Source organism: Poecile atricapillus, chromosome 33 (assembly GCF_030490865.1).
Source record: "Poecile atricapillus isolate bPoeAtr1 chromosome 33, bPoeAtr1.hap1, whole genome shotgun sequence".
NCBI lineage: Eukaryota > Metazoa > Chordata > Aves > Passeriformes > Paridae > Poecile > Poecile atricapillus.
Window position 1 is genome coordinate 4,179,530 of NC_081281.1, and position 13,139 is coordinate 4,192,668.

The window sequence follows — 13,139 nt, forward strand, 5'->3', positions numbered from 1 at the left end:
TGAGTTAAGCAACCTGCGACTCTTGGCGCGAATGCCAGTGGAAAACATTTCCAATGCGTCTGGCAAATAGAAACTGAACCGGGGGATCGCTTTTGTCTGGAGCTGGCACCTGCGCCTTCCGCACACTCAGATTTGCCGCACATTCCAATGGCCAAGCTCCTTCTTAGGCAAGTTGAAAGCAGCTGTCAGAAGGCTGTGCTCCTTGTCAGATGGAAGCAGCAGCAGGCACAGAGGAGTTTGGCAAGCACTAAAGAGCCACAGAAGAGCGTGGCCTAGCAAAATGGGCCAGGAAAAAGCATTTGCTACATGTGCCCTTGTTGTCGCCTAACAACGGGTAGCAGCATAAACCAGATGCGGGTGAAGTTCTTGCAGGTGACATCTAACGTCAAATGAGCAAACCGGCTTACCACAGCTACGGTCCTCTGGCAGTCTGAAAGCTTTGCGCACAAGCCGGATGCTAAGCGCCTTCCTGTGCCTTTTGGCAGTGCTCGTGCATTGCCAGCACTAGGCGGGAATGGTCACTATCCCGCACACACGTTTCGTTGTGCCCGTTGCCAAGCGCTCTGGAGCACTGTTTATGACGAAAGCGGAACACCTCTTGCCGTTCCATTCTCAGAGCTCCTGAGTTAAGCAACCTGCGACTCTTGGCGCGAATGCCAGTGGAAAACATTTCCAATGCGTCTGGCAAATAGAAACTGAACCGGGGGATCGCTTTTGTCTGGAGCTGGCACCTGCGCCTTCCGCACACTCAGATTTGCCGCACATTCCAATGGCCAAGCTCCTTCTTAGGCAAGTTGAAAGCAGCTGTCAGAAGGCTGTGCTCCTTGTCAGATGGAAGCAGCAGCAGGCACAGAGGAGTTTGGCAAGCACTAAAGAGCCACAGAAGAGCGTGGCCTAGCAAAATGGGCCAAGAAAAAGCATTTGCTACATGTGCCCTTGTTGTCGCCTAACAACGGGTAGCAGCATAAACCAGATGCCGGTGAAGTTCTTGCAGGTGACATCTAACGTCAAATGAGCAAACCGGCTTACCACAGCTACGGTCCTCTGGCAGTCTGAAAGCTTTGCGCACAAGCCGGATGCTAAGCGCCTTCCTGTGCCTTTTGGCAGTGCTCGTGCATTGCCAGCACTAGGCGGGAATGGTCACTATCCCGCACACACGTTTCGTTGTGCCCGTTGCCAAGCGCTCTGGAGCACTGTTTATGACGAAAGCGGAACACCTCTTGCCGTTCCATTCTCAGAGCTCCTGAGTTAAGCAACCTGCGACTCTTGGCGCGAATGCCAGTGGAAAACATTTCCAATGCGTCTGGCAAATAGAAACTGAACCGGGGGATCGCTTCTGTCTGGAGCTGGCACCTGCGCCTTCCGCACACTCAGATTTGCCGCACATTCCAATGGCCAAGCTCCTTCTTAGGCAAGTTGAAAGCAGCTGTCAGAAGGCTGTGCTCCTTGTCAGATGGAAGCAGCAGCAGGCACAGAGGAGTTTGGCAAGCACTAAAGAGCCACAGAAGAGCGTGGCCTAGCAAAATGGGCCAGGAAAAAGCATTTGCTACATGTGCCCTTGTTGTCGCCTAACAACGGGTAGCAGCATAAACCAGATGCGGGTGAAGTTCTTGCAGGTGACATCTAACGTCAAATGAGCAAACCGGCTTACCACAGCTACGGTCCTCTGGCAGTCTGAAAGCTTTGCGCACAAGCCGGATGCTAAGCGCCTTCCTGTGCCTTTTGGCAGTGCTCGTGCATTGCCAGCACTAGGCGGGAATGGTCACTATCCCGCACACACGTTTCGTTGTGCCCGTTGCCAAGCGCTCTGGAGCACTGTTTATGACGAAAGCGGAACACCTCTTGCCGTTCCATTCTCAGAGCTCCTGAGTTAAGCAACCTGCGACTCTTGGCGCGAATGCCAGTGGAAAACATTTCCAATGCGTCTGGCAAATAGAAACTGAACCGGGGGATCGCTTTTGTCTGGAGCTGGCACCTGCGCCTTCCGCACACTCAGATTTGCCGCACATTCCAATGGCCAAGCTCCTTCTTAAGCAAGTTGAAAGCAGCTGTCAGAAGGCTGTGCTCCTTGTCAGATGGAAGCAGCAGCAGGCACAGAGGAGTTTGGCAAGCACTAAAGAGCCACAGAAGAGCGTGGCCTAGCAAAATGGGCCAGGAAAAAGCATTTGCTACATGTGCCCTTGTTGTCGCCTAACAACGGGTAGCAGCATAAACCAGATGCGGGTGAAGTTCTTGCAGGTGACATCTAACGTCAAATGAGCAAACCGGCTTACCACAGCTACGGTCCTCTGGCAGTCTGAAAGCTTTGCGCACAAGCCGGATGCTAAGCGCCTTCCTGTGCCTTTTGGCAGTGCTCGTGCATTGCCAGCACTAGGCGGGAATGGTAACTATCCCGTACACACGTTTCGTTGTGCCCGTTGCCAAGCGCTCTGGAGCACTGTTTATGACGAAAGCGGAACACCTCTTGCCGTTCCATTCTCAGAGCTCCTGAGTTAAGCAACCTGCGACTCTTGGCGCGAATGCCAGTGGAAAACATTTCCAATGCGTCTGGCAAATAGAAACTGAACCGGGGGATCGCTTCTGTCTGGAGCTGGCACCTGCGCCTTCCGCACACTCAGATTTGCCGCACATTCCAATGGCCAAGCTCCTTCTTAGGCAAGTTGAAAGCAGCTGTCAGAAGGCTGTGCTCCTTGTCAGATGGAAGCAGCAGCAGGCACAGAGGAGTTTGGCAAGCACTAAAGAGCCACAGAAGAGCGTGGCCTAGCAAAATGGGCCAGGAAAAAGCATTTGCTACATGTGCCCTTGTTGTCGCCTAACAACGGGTAGCAGCATAAACCAGATGCCGGTGAAGTTCTTGCAGGTGACATCTAACGTCAAATGAGCAAACCGGCTTACCACAGCTACGGTCCTCTGGCAGTCTGAAAGCTTTGCGCACAAGCCGGATGCTAAGCGCCTTCCTGTGCCTTTTGGCAGTGCTCGTGCATTGCCAGCACTAGGCGGGAATGGTCACTATCCCGCACACACGTTTCGTTGTGCCCGTTGCCAAGCGCTCTGGAGCACTGTTTATGACGAAAGCGGAACACCTCTTGCCGTTCCATTCTCAGAGCTCCTGAGTTAAGCAACCTGCGACTCTTGGCGCGAATGCCAGTGGAAAACATTTCCAATGCGTCTGGCAAATAGAAACTGAACCGGGGGATCGCTTTTGTCTGGAGCTGGCACCTGCGCCTTCCGCACACTCAGATTTGCCGCACATTCCAATGGCCAAGCTCCTTCTTAGGCAAGTTGAAAGCAGCTGTCAGAAGGCTGTGCTCCTTGTCAGATGGAAGCAGCAGCAGGCACAGAGGAGTTTGGCAAGCACTAAAGAGCCACAGAAGAGCGTGGCCTAGCAAAATGGGCCAGGAAAAAGCATTTGCTACATGTGCCCTTGTTGTCGCCTAACAACGGGTAGCAGCATAAACCAGATGCCGGTGAAGTTCTTGCAGGTGACATCTAACGTCAAATGAGCAAACCGGCTTACCACAGCTACGGTCCTCTGGCAGTCTGAAAGCTTTGCGCACAAGCCGGATGCTAAGCGCCTTCCTTTGCCTTTTGGCAGTGCTCGTGCATTGCCAGCACTAGGCGTGAATGGTCACTATCCCGCACACACGTTTCGTTGTGCCCGTTGCCAAGCGCTCTGGAGCACTGTTTATGACGAAAGCGGAACACCTCTTGCCGTTCCATTCTCAGAGCTCCTGAGTTAAGCAACCTGCGACTCTTGGCGCGAATGCCAGTGGAAAACATTTCCAATGCGTCTGGCAAATAGAAACTGAACCGGGGGATCGCTTCTGTCTGGAGCTGGCACCTGCGCCTTCCGCACACTCAGATTTGCCGCACATTCCAATGGCCAAGCTCCTTCTTAAGCAAGTTGAAAGCAGCTGTCAGAAGGCTGTGCTCCTTGTCAGATGGAAGCAGCAGCAGGAACAGAGGAGTTTGGCAAGCACTAAAGAGCCACAGAAGAGCGTGGCCTAGCAAAATGGGCCAGGAAAAAGCATTTGCTACATGTGCCCTTGTTGTCGCCTAACAACGGGTAGCAGCATAAACCAGATGCGGGTGAAGTTCTTGCAGGTGACATCTAACGTCAAATGAGCAAACCGGCTTACCACAGCTACGGTCCTCTGGCAGTCTGAAAGCTTTGCGCACAAGCCGGATGCTAAGCGCCTTCCTGTGCCTTTTGGCAGTGCTCGTGCATTGCCAGCACTAGGCGGGAATGGTCACTATCCCGCACACACGTTTCGTTGTGCCCGTTGCCAAGCGCTCTGGAGCACTGTTTATGACGAAAGCGGAACACCTCTTGCCGTTCCATTCTCAGAGCTCCTGAGTTAAGCAACCTGCGACTCTTGGCGCGAATGCCAGTGGAAAACATTTCCAATGCGTCTGGCAAATACAAACTGAACCGGGGGATCGCTTTTGTCTGGAGCTGGCACCTGCGCCTTCCGCACACTCAGATTTGCCGCACATTCGAATGGCCAAGCTCCTTCTTAAGCAAGTTGAAAGCAGCTGTCAGAAGGCTGTGCTCCTTGTCAGATGGAAGCAGCAGCAGGCACAGAGGAGTTTGGCAAGCACTAAAGAGCCACAGAAGAGCGTGGCCTAGCAAAATGGGCCAGGAAAAAGCATTTGCTACATGTGCCCTTGTTGTCGCCTAACAACGGGTAGCAGCATAAACCAGATGCGGGTGAAGTTCTTGCAGGTGACATCTAACGTCAAATGAGCAAACCGGCTTACCACAGCTACGGTCCTCTGGCAGTCTGAAAGCTTTGCGCACAAGCCGGATGCTAAGCGCCTTCCTGTGCCTTTTGGCAGTGCTCGTGCATTGCCAGCACTAGGCGGGAATGGTCACTATCCCGCACACACGTTTCGTTGTGCCCGTTGCCAAGCGCTCTGGAGCACTGTTTATGACGAAAGCGGAACACCTCTTGCCGTTCCATTCTCAGAGCTCCTGAGTTAAGCAACCTGCGACTCTTGGCGCGAATGCCAGTGGAAAACATTTCCAATGCGTCTGGCAAATAGAAACTGAACTGGGGGATCGCTTTTGTCTGGAGCTGGCACCTGCGCCTTCCGCACACTCAGATTTGCCGCACATTCCAATGGCCAAGCTCCTTCTTAGGCAAGTTGAAAGCAGCTGTCAGAAGGCTGTGCTCCTTGTCAGATGGAAGCAGCAGCAGGCACAGAGGAGTTTGGCAAGCACTAAAGAGCCACAGAAGAGCGTGGCCTAGCAAAATGGGCCAGGAAAAAGCATTTGCTACATGTGCCCTTGTTGTCGCCTAACAACGGGTAGCAGCATAAACCAGATGCGGGTGAAGTTCTTGCAGGTGACATCTAACGTCAAATGAGCAAACCGGCTTACCACAGCTACGGTCCTCTGGCAGTCTGAAAGCTTTGCGCACAAGCCGGATGCTAAGCGCCTTCCTGTGCCTTTTGGCAGTGCTCGTGCATTGCCAGCACTAGGCGTGAATGGTCACTATCCCGCACACACGTTTCGTTGTGCCCGTTGCCAAGCGCTCTGGAGCACTGTTTATGACGAAAGCGGAACACCTCTTGCCGTTCCATTCTCAGAGCTCCTGAGTTAAGCAACCTGCGACTCTTGGCGCGAATGCCAGTGGAAAACATTTCCAATGCGTCTGGCAAATAGAAACTGAACCGGGGGATCGCTTCTGTCTGGAGCTGGCACCTGCGCCTTCCGCACACTCAGATTTGCCGCACATTCCAATGGCCAAGCTCCTTCTTAGGCAAGTTGAAAGCAGCTGTCAGAAGGCTGTGCTCCTTGTCAGATGGAAGCAGCAGCAGGCACAGAGGAGTTTGGCAAGCACTAAAGAGCCACAGAAGAGCGTGGCCTAGCAAAATGGGCCAGGAAAAAGCATTTGCTACATGTGCCCTTGTTGTCGCCTAACAACGGGTAGCAGCATAAACCAGATGCGGGTGAAGTTCTTGCAGGTGACATCTAACGTCAAATGAGCAAACCGGCTTACCACAGCTACGGTCCTCTGGCAGTCTGAAAGCTTTGCGCACAAGCCGGATGCTAAGCGCCTTCCTGTGCCTTTTGGCAGTGCTCGTGCATTGCCAGCACTTGGCGGGAATGGTCACTATCCCGCACACACGTTTCGTTGTGCCCGTTGCCAAGCGCTCTGGAGCACTGTTTATGACGAAAGCGGAACACCTCTTGCCGTTCCATTCTCAGAGCTCCTGAGTTAAGCAACCTGCGACTCTTGGCGCGAATGCCAGTGGAAAACATTTCCAATGCGTCTGGCAAATAGAAACTGAACCGGGGGATCGCTTTTGTCTGGAGCTGGCACCTGCGCCTTCCGCACACTCAGATTTGCCGCACATTCCAATGGCCAAGCTCCTTCTTAGGCAAGTTGAAAGCAGCTGTCAGAAGGCTGTGCTCCTTGTCAGATGGAAGCAGCAGCAGGCACAGAGGAGTTTGGCAAGCACTAAAGAGCCACAGAAGAGCGTGGCCTAGCAAAATGGGCCAGGAAAAAGCATTTGCTACATGTGCCCTTGTTGTCGCCTAACAACGGGTAGCAGCATAAACCAGATGCGGGTGAAGTTCTTGCAGGTGACATCTAACGTCAAATGAGCAAACCGGCTTACCACAGCTACGGTCCTCTGGCAGTCTGAAAGCTTTGCGCACAAGCCGGATGCTAAGCGCCTTCCTGTGCCTTTTGGCAGTGCTCGTGCATTGCCAGCACTAGGCGGGAATGGTCACTATCCCGCACACACGTTTCGTTGTGCCCGTTGCCAAGCGCTCTGGAGCACTGTTTATGACGAAAGCGGAACACCTCTTGCCGTTCCATTCTCAGAGCTCCTGAGTTAAGCAACCTGCGACTCTTGGCGCGAATGCCAGTGGAAAACATTTCCAATGCGTCTGGCAAATAGAAACTGAACCGGGGGATCGCTTTTGTCTGGAGCTGGCACCTGCGCCTTCCGCACACTCAGATTTGCCGCACATTCCAATGGCCAAGCTCCTTCTTAGGCAAGTTGAAAGCAGCTGTCAGAAGGCTGTGCTCCTTGTCAGATGGAAGCAGCAGCAGGCACAGAGGAGTTTGGCAAGCACTAAAGAGCCACAGAAGAGCGTGGCCTAGCAAAATGGGCCAAGAAAAAGCATTTGCTACATGTGCCCTTGTTGTCGCCTAACAACGGGTAGCAGCATAAAGCAGATGCGGGTGAAGTTCTTGCAGGTGACATCTAACGTCAAATGAGCAAACCGGCTTACCACAGCTACGGTCCTCTGGCAGTCTGAAAGCTTTGCGCACAAGCCGGATGCTAAGCGCCTTCCTGTGCCTTTTGGCAGTGCTCGTGCATTGCCAGCACTAGGCGGGAATGGTCACTATCCCGCACACACGTTTCGTTGTGCCCGTTGCCAAGCGCTCTGGAGCACTGTTTATGACGAAAGCGGAACACCTCTTGCCGTTCCATTCTCAGAGCTCCTGAGTTAAGCAACCTGCGACTCTTGGCGCGAATGCCAGTGGAAAACATTTCCAATGCGTCTGGCAAATAGAAACTGAACCGGGGGATCGCTTCTGTCTGGAGCTGGCACCTGCGCCTTCCGCACACTCAGATTTGCCGCACATTCCAATGGCCAAGCTCCTTCTTAGGCAAGTTGAAAGCAGCTGTCAGAAGGCTGTGCTCCTTGTCAGATGGAAGCAGCAGCAGGCACAGAGGAGTTTGGCAAGCACTAAAGAGCCACAGAAGAGCGTGGCCTAGCAAAATGGGCCAGGAAAAAGCATTTGCTACATGTGCCCTTGTTGTCGCCTAACAACGGGTAGCAGCATAAACCAGATGCGGGTGAAGTTCTTGCAGGTGACATCTAACGTCAAATGAGCAAACCGGCTTACCACAGCTACGGTCCTCTGGCAGTCTGAAAGCTTTGCGCACAAGCCGGATGCTAAGCGCCTTCCTGTGCCTTTTGGCAGTGCTCGTGCATTGCCAGCACTAGGCGGGAATGGTCACTATCCCGCACACACGTTTCGTTGTGCCCGTTGCCAAGCGCTCTGGAGCACTGTTTATGACGAAAGCGGAACACCTCTTGCCGTTCCATTCTCAGAGCTCCTGAGTTAAGCAACCTGCGACTCTTGGCGCGAATGCCAGTGGAAAACATTTCCAATGCGTCTGGCAAATAGAAACTGAACCGGGGGATCGCTTTTGTCTGGAGCTGGCACCTGCGCCTTCCGCACACTCAGATTTGCCGCACATTCCAATGGCCAAGCTCCTTCTTAAGCAAGTTGAAAGCAGCTGTCAGAAGGCTGTGCTCCTTGTCAGATGGAAGCAGCAGCAGGCACAGAGGAGTTTGGCAAGCACTAAAGAGCCACAGAAGAGCGTGGCCTAGCAAAATGGGCCAGGAAAAAGCATTTGCTACATGTGCCCTTGTTGTCGCCTAACAACGGGTAGCAGCATAAACCAGATGCGGGTGAAGTTCTTGCAGGTGACATCTAACGTCAAATGAGCAAACCGGCTTACCACAGCTACGGTCCTCTGGCAGTCTGAAAGCTTTGCGCACAAGCCGGATGCTAAGCGCCTTCCTGTGCCTTTTGGCAGTGCTCGTGCATTGCCAGCACTAGGCGGGAATGGTAACTATCCCGTACACACGTTTCGTTGTGCCCGTTGCCAAGCGCTCTGGAGCACTGTTTATGACGAAAGCGGAACACCTCTTGCCGTTCCATTCTCAGAGCTCCTGAGTTAAGCAACCTGCGACTCTTGGCGCGAATGCCAGTGGAAAACATTTCCAATGCGTCTGGCAAATAGAAACTGAACCGGGGGATCGCTTCTGTCTGGAGCTGGCACCTGCGCCTTCCGCACACTCAGATTTGCCGCACATTCCAATGGCCAAGCTCCTTCTTAGGCAAGTTGAAAGCAGCTGTCAGAAGGCTGTGCTCCTTGTCAGATGGAAGCAGCAGCAGGCACAGAGGAGTTTGGCAAGCACTAAAGAGCCACAGAAGAGCGTGGCCTAGCAAAATGGGCCAGGAAAAAGCATTTGCTACATGTGCCCTTGTTGTCGCCTAACAACGGGTAGCAGCATAAACCAGATGCCGGTGAAGTTCTTGCAGGTGACATCTAACGTCAAATGAGCAAACCGGCTTACCACAGCTACGGTCCTCTGGCAGTCTGAAAGCTTTGCGCACAAGCCGGATGCTAAGCGCCTTCCTGTGCCTTTTGGCAGTGCTCGTGCATTGCCAGCACTAGGCGGGAATGGTCACTATCCCGCACACACGTTTCGTTGTGCCCGTTGCCAAGCGCTCTGGAGCACTGTTTATGACGAAAGCGGAACACCTCTTGCCGTTCCATTCTCAGAGCTCCTGAGTTAAGCAACCTGCGACTCTTGGCGCGAATGCCAGTGGAAAACATTTCCAATGCGTCTGGCAAATAGAAACTGAACCGGGGGATCGCTTTTGTCTGGAGCTGGCACCTGCGCCTTCCGCACACTCAGATTTGCCGCACATTCCAATGGCCAAGCTCCTTCTTAGGCAAGTTGAAAGCAGCTGTCAGAAGGCTGTGCTCCTTGTCAGATGGAAGCAGCAGCAGGAACAGAGGAGTTTGGCAAGCACTAAAGAGCCACAGAAGAGCGTGGCCTAGCAAAATGGGCCAGGAAAAAGCATTTGCTACATGTGCCCTTGTTGTCGCCTAACAACGGGTAGCAGCATAAACCAGATGCGGGTGAAGTTCTTGCAGGTGACATCTAACGTCAAATGAGCAAACCGGCTTACCACAGCTACGGTCCTCTGGCAGTCTGAAAGCTTTGCGCACAAGCCGGATGCTAAGCGCCTTCCTGTGCCTTTTGGCAGTGCTCGTGCATTGCCAGCACTAGGCGGGAATGGTCACTATCCCGCACACACGTTTCGTTGTGCCCGTTGCCAAGCGCTCTGGAGCACTGTTTATGACGAAAGCGGAACACCTCTTGCCGTTCCATTCTCAGAGCTCCTGAGTTAAGCAACCTGCGACTCTTGGCGCGAATGCCAGTGGAAAACATTTCCAATGCGTCTGGCAAATACAAACTGAACCGGGGGATCGCTTTTGTCTGGAGCTGGCACCTGCGCCTTCCGCACACTCAGATTTGCCGCACATTCGAATGGCCAAGCTCCTTCTTAAGCAAGTTGAAAGCAGCTGTCAGAAGGCTGTGCTCCTTGTCAGATGGAAGCAGCAGCAGGCACAGAGGAGTTTGGCAAGCACTAAAGAGCCACAGAAGAGCGTGGCCTAGCAAAATGGGCCAGGAAAAAGCATTTGCTACATGTGCCCTTGTTGTCGCCTAACAACGGGTAGCAGCATAAACCAGATGCGGGTGAAGTTCTTGCAGGTGACATCTAACGTCAAATGAGCAAACCGGCTTACCACAGCTACGGTCCTCTGGCAGTCTGAAAGCTTTGCGCACAAGCCGGATGCTAAGCGCCTTCCTGTGCCTTTTGGCAGTGCTCGTGCATTGCCAGCACTAGGCGGGAATGGTCACTATCCCGCACACACGTTTCGTTGTGCCCGTTGCCAAGCGCTCTGGAGCACTGTTTATGACGAAAGCGGAACACCTCTTGCCGTTCCATTCTCAGAGCTCCTGAGTTAAGCAACCTGCGACTCTTGGCGCGAATGCCAGTGGAAAACATTTCCAATGCGTCTGGCAAATAGAAACTGAACCGGGGGATCGCTTTTGTCTGGAGCTGGCACCTGCGCCTTCCGCACACTCAGATTTGCCGCACATTCCAATGGCCAAGCTCCTTCTTAGGCAAGTTGAAAGCAGCTGTCAGAAGGCTGTGCTCCTTGTCAGATGGAAGCAGCAGCAGGCACAGAGGAGTTTGGCAAGCACTAAAGAGCCACAGAAGAGCGTGGCCTAGCAAAATGGGCCAGGAAAAAGCATTTGCTACATGTGCCCTTGTTGTCGCCTAACAACGGGTAGCAGCATAAACCAGATGCGGGTGAAGTTCTTGCAGGTGACATCTAACGTCAAATGAGCAAACCGGCTTACCACAGCTACGGTCCTCTGGCAGTCTGAAAGCTTTGCGCACAAGCCGGATGCTAAGCGCCTTCCTGTGCCTTTTGGCAGTGCTCGTGCATTGCCAGCACTAGGCGGGAATGGTCACTATCCCGCACACACGTTTCGTTGTGCCCGTTGCCAAGCGCTCTGGAGCACTGTTTATGACGAAAGCGGAACACCTCTTGCCGTTCCATTCTCAGAGCTCCTGAGTTAAGCAACCTGCGACTCTTGGCGCGAATGCCAGTGGAAAACATTTCCAATGCGTCTGGCAAATAGAAACTGAACCGGGGGATCGCTTCTGTCTGGAGCTGGCACCTGCGCCTTCCGCACACTCAGATTTGCCGCACATTCCAATGGCCAAGCTCCTTCTTAGGCAAGTTGAAAGCAGCTGTCAGAAGGCTGTGCTCCTTGTCAGATGGAAGCAGCAGCAGGCACAGAGGAGTTTGGCAAGCACTAAAGAGCCACAGAAGAGCGTGGCCTAGCAAAATGGGCCAGGAAAAAGCATTTGCTACATGTGCCCTTGTTGTCGCCTAACAACGGGTAGCAGCATAAACCAGATGCCGGTGAAGTTCTTGCAGGTGACATCTAACGTCAAATGAGCAAACCGGCTTACCACAGCTACGGTCCTCTGGCAGTCTGAAAGCTTTGCGCACAAGCCGGATGCTAAGCGCCTTCCTTTGCCTTTTGGCAGTGCTCGTGCATTGCCAGCACTAGGCGTGAATGGTCACTATCCCGCACACACGTTTCGTTGTGCCCGTTGCCAAGCGCTCTGGAGCACTGTTTATGACGAAAGCGGAACACCTCTTGCCGTTCCATTCTCAGAGCTCCTGAGTTAAGCAACCTGCGACTCTTGGCGCGAATGCCAGTGGAAAACATTTCCAATGCGTCTGGCAAATAGAAACTGAACCGGGGGATCGCTTTTGTCTGGAGCTGGCACCTGCGCCTTCCGCACACTCAGATTTGCCGCACATTCGAATGGCCAAGCTCCTTCTTAAGCAAGTTGAAAGCAGCTGTCAGAAGGCTGTGCTCCTTGTCAGATGGAAGCAGCAGCAGGCACAGAGGAGTTTGGCAAGCACTAAAGAGCCACAGAAGAGCGTGGCCTAGCAAAATGGGCCAGGAAAAAGCATTTGCTACATGTGCCCTTGTTGTCGCCTAACAACGGGTAGCAGCATAAACCAGATGCGGGTGAAGTTCTTGCAGGTGACATCTAACGTCAAATGAGCAAACCGGCTTACCACAGCTACGGTCCTCTGGCAGTCTGAAAGCTTTGTGCACAAGCCGGATGCTAAGCGCCTTCCTGTGCCTTTTGGCAGTGCTCGTGCATTGCCAGCACTAGGCGGGAATGGTCACTATCCCGCACACACGTTTCGTTGTGCCCGTTGCCAAGCGCTCTGGAGCACTGTTTATGACGAAAGCGGAACACCTCTTGCCGTTCCATTCTCAGAGCTCCTGAGTTAAGCAACTTGCGACTCTTGGCGCGAATGCCAGTGGAAAACATTTCCAATGCGTCTGGCAAATAGAAACTGAACCGGGGGATCGCTTTTGTCTGGAGCTGGCACCTGCGCCTTCCGCACACTCAGATTTGCCGCACATTCGAATGGCCAAGCTCCTTCTTAAGCAAGTTGAAAGCAGCTGTCAGAAGGCTGTGCTCCTTGTCAGATGGAAGCAGCAGCAGGCACAGAGGAGTTTGGCAAGCACTAAAGAGCCACAGAAGAGCGTGGCCTAGCAAAATGGGCCAGGAAAAAGCATTTGCTACATGTGCCCTTGTTGTCGCCTAACAACGGGTAGCAGCATAAACCAGATGCGGGTGAAGTTCTTGCAGGTGACATCTAACGTCAAATGAGCAAACCGGCTTACCACAGCTACGGTCCTCTGGCAGTCTGAAAGCTTTGCGCACAAGCCGGATGCTAAGCGCCTTCCTGTGCCTTTTGGCAGTGCTCGTGCATTGCCAGCACTAGGCGGGAATGGTCACTATCCCGCACACACGTTTCGTTGTGCCCGTTGCCAAGCGCTCTGGAGCACTGTTTATGACGAAAGCGGAACACCTCTTGCCGTTCCATTCTCAGAGCTCCTGAGTTAAGCAACCTGCGACTCTTGGCGCGAATGCCAGTGGAAAACATTTCCAATGCGTCTGGCAAATAGAAACTGA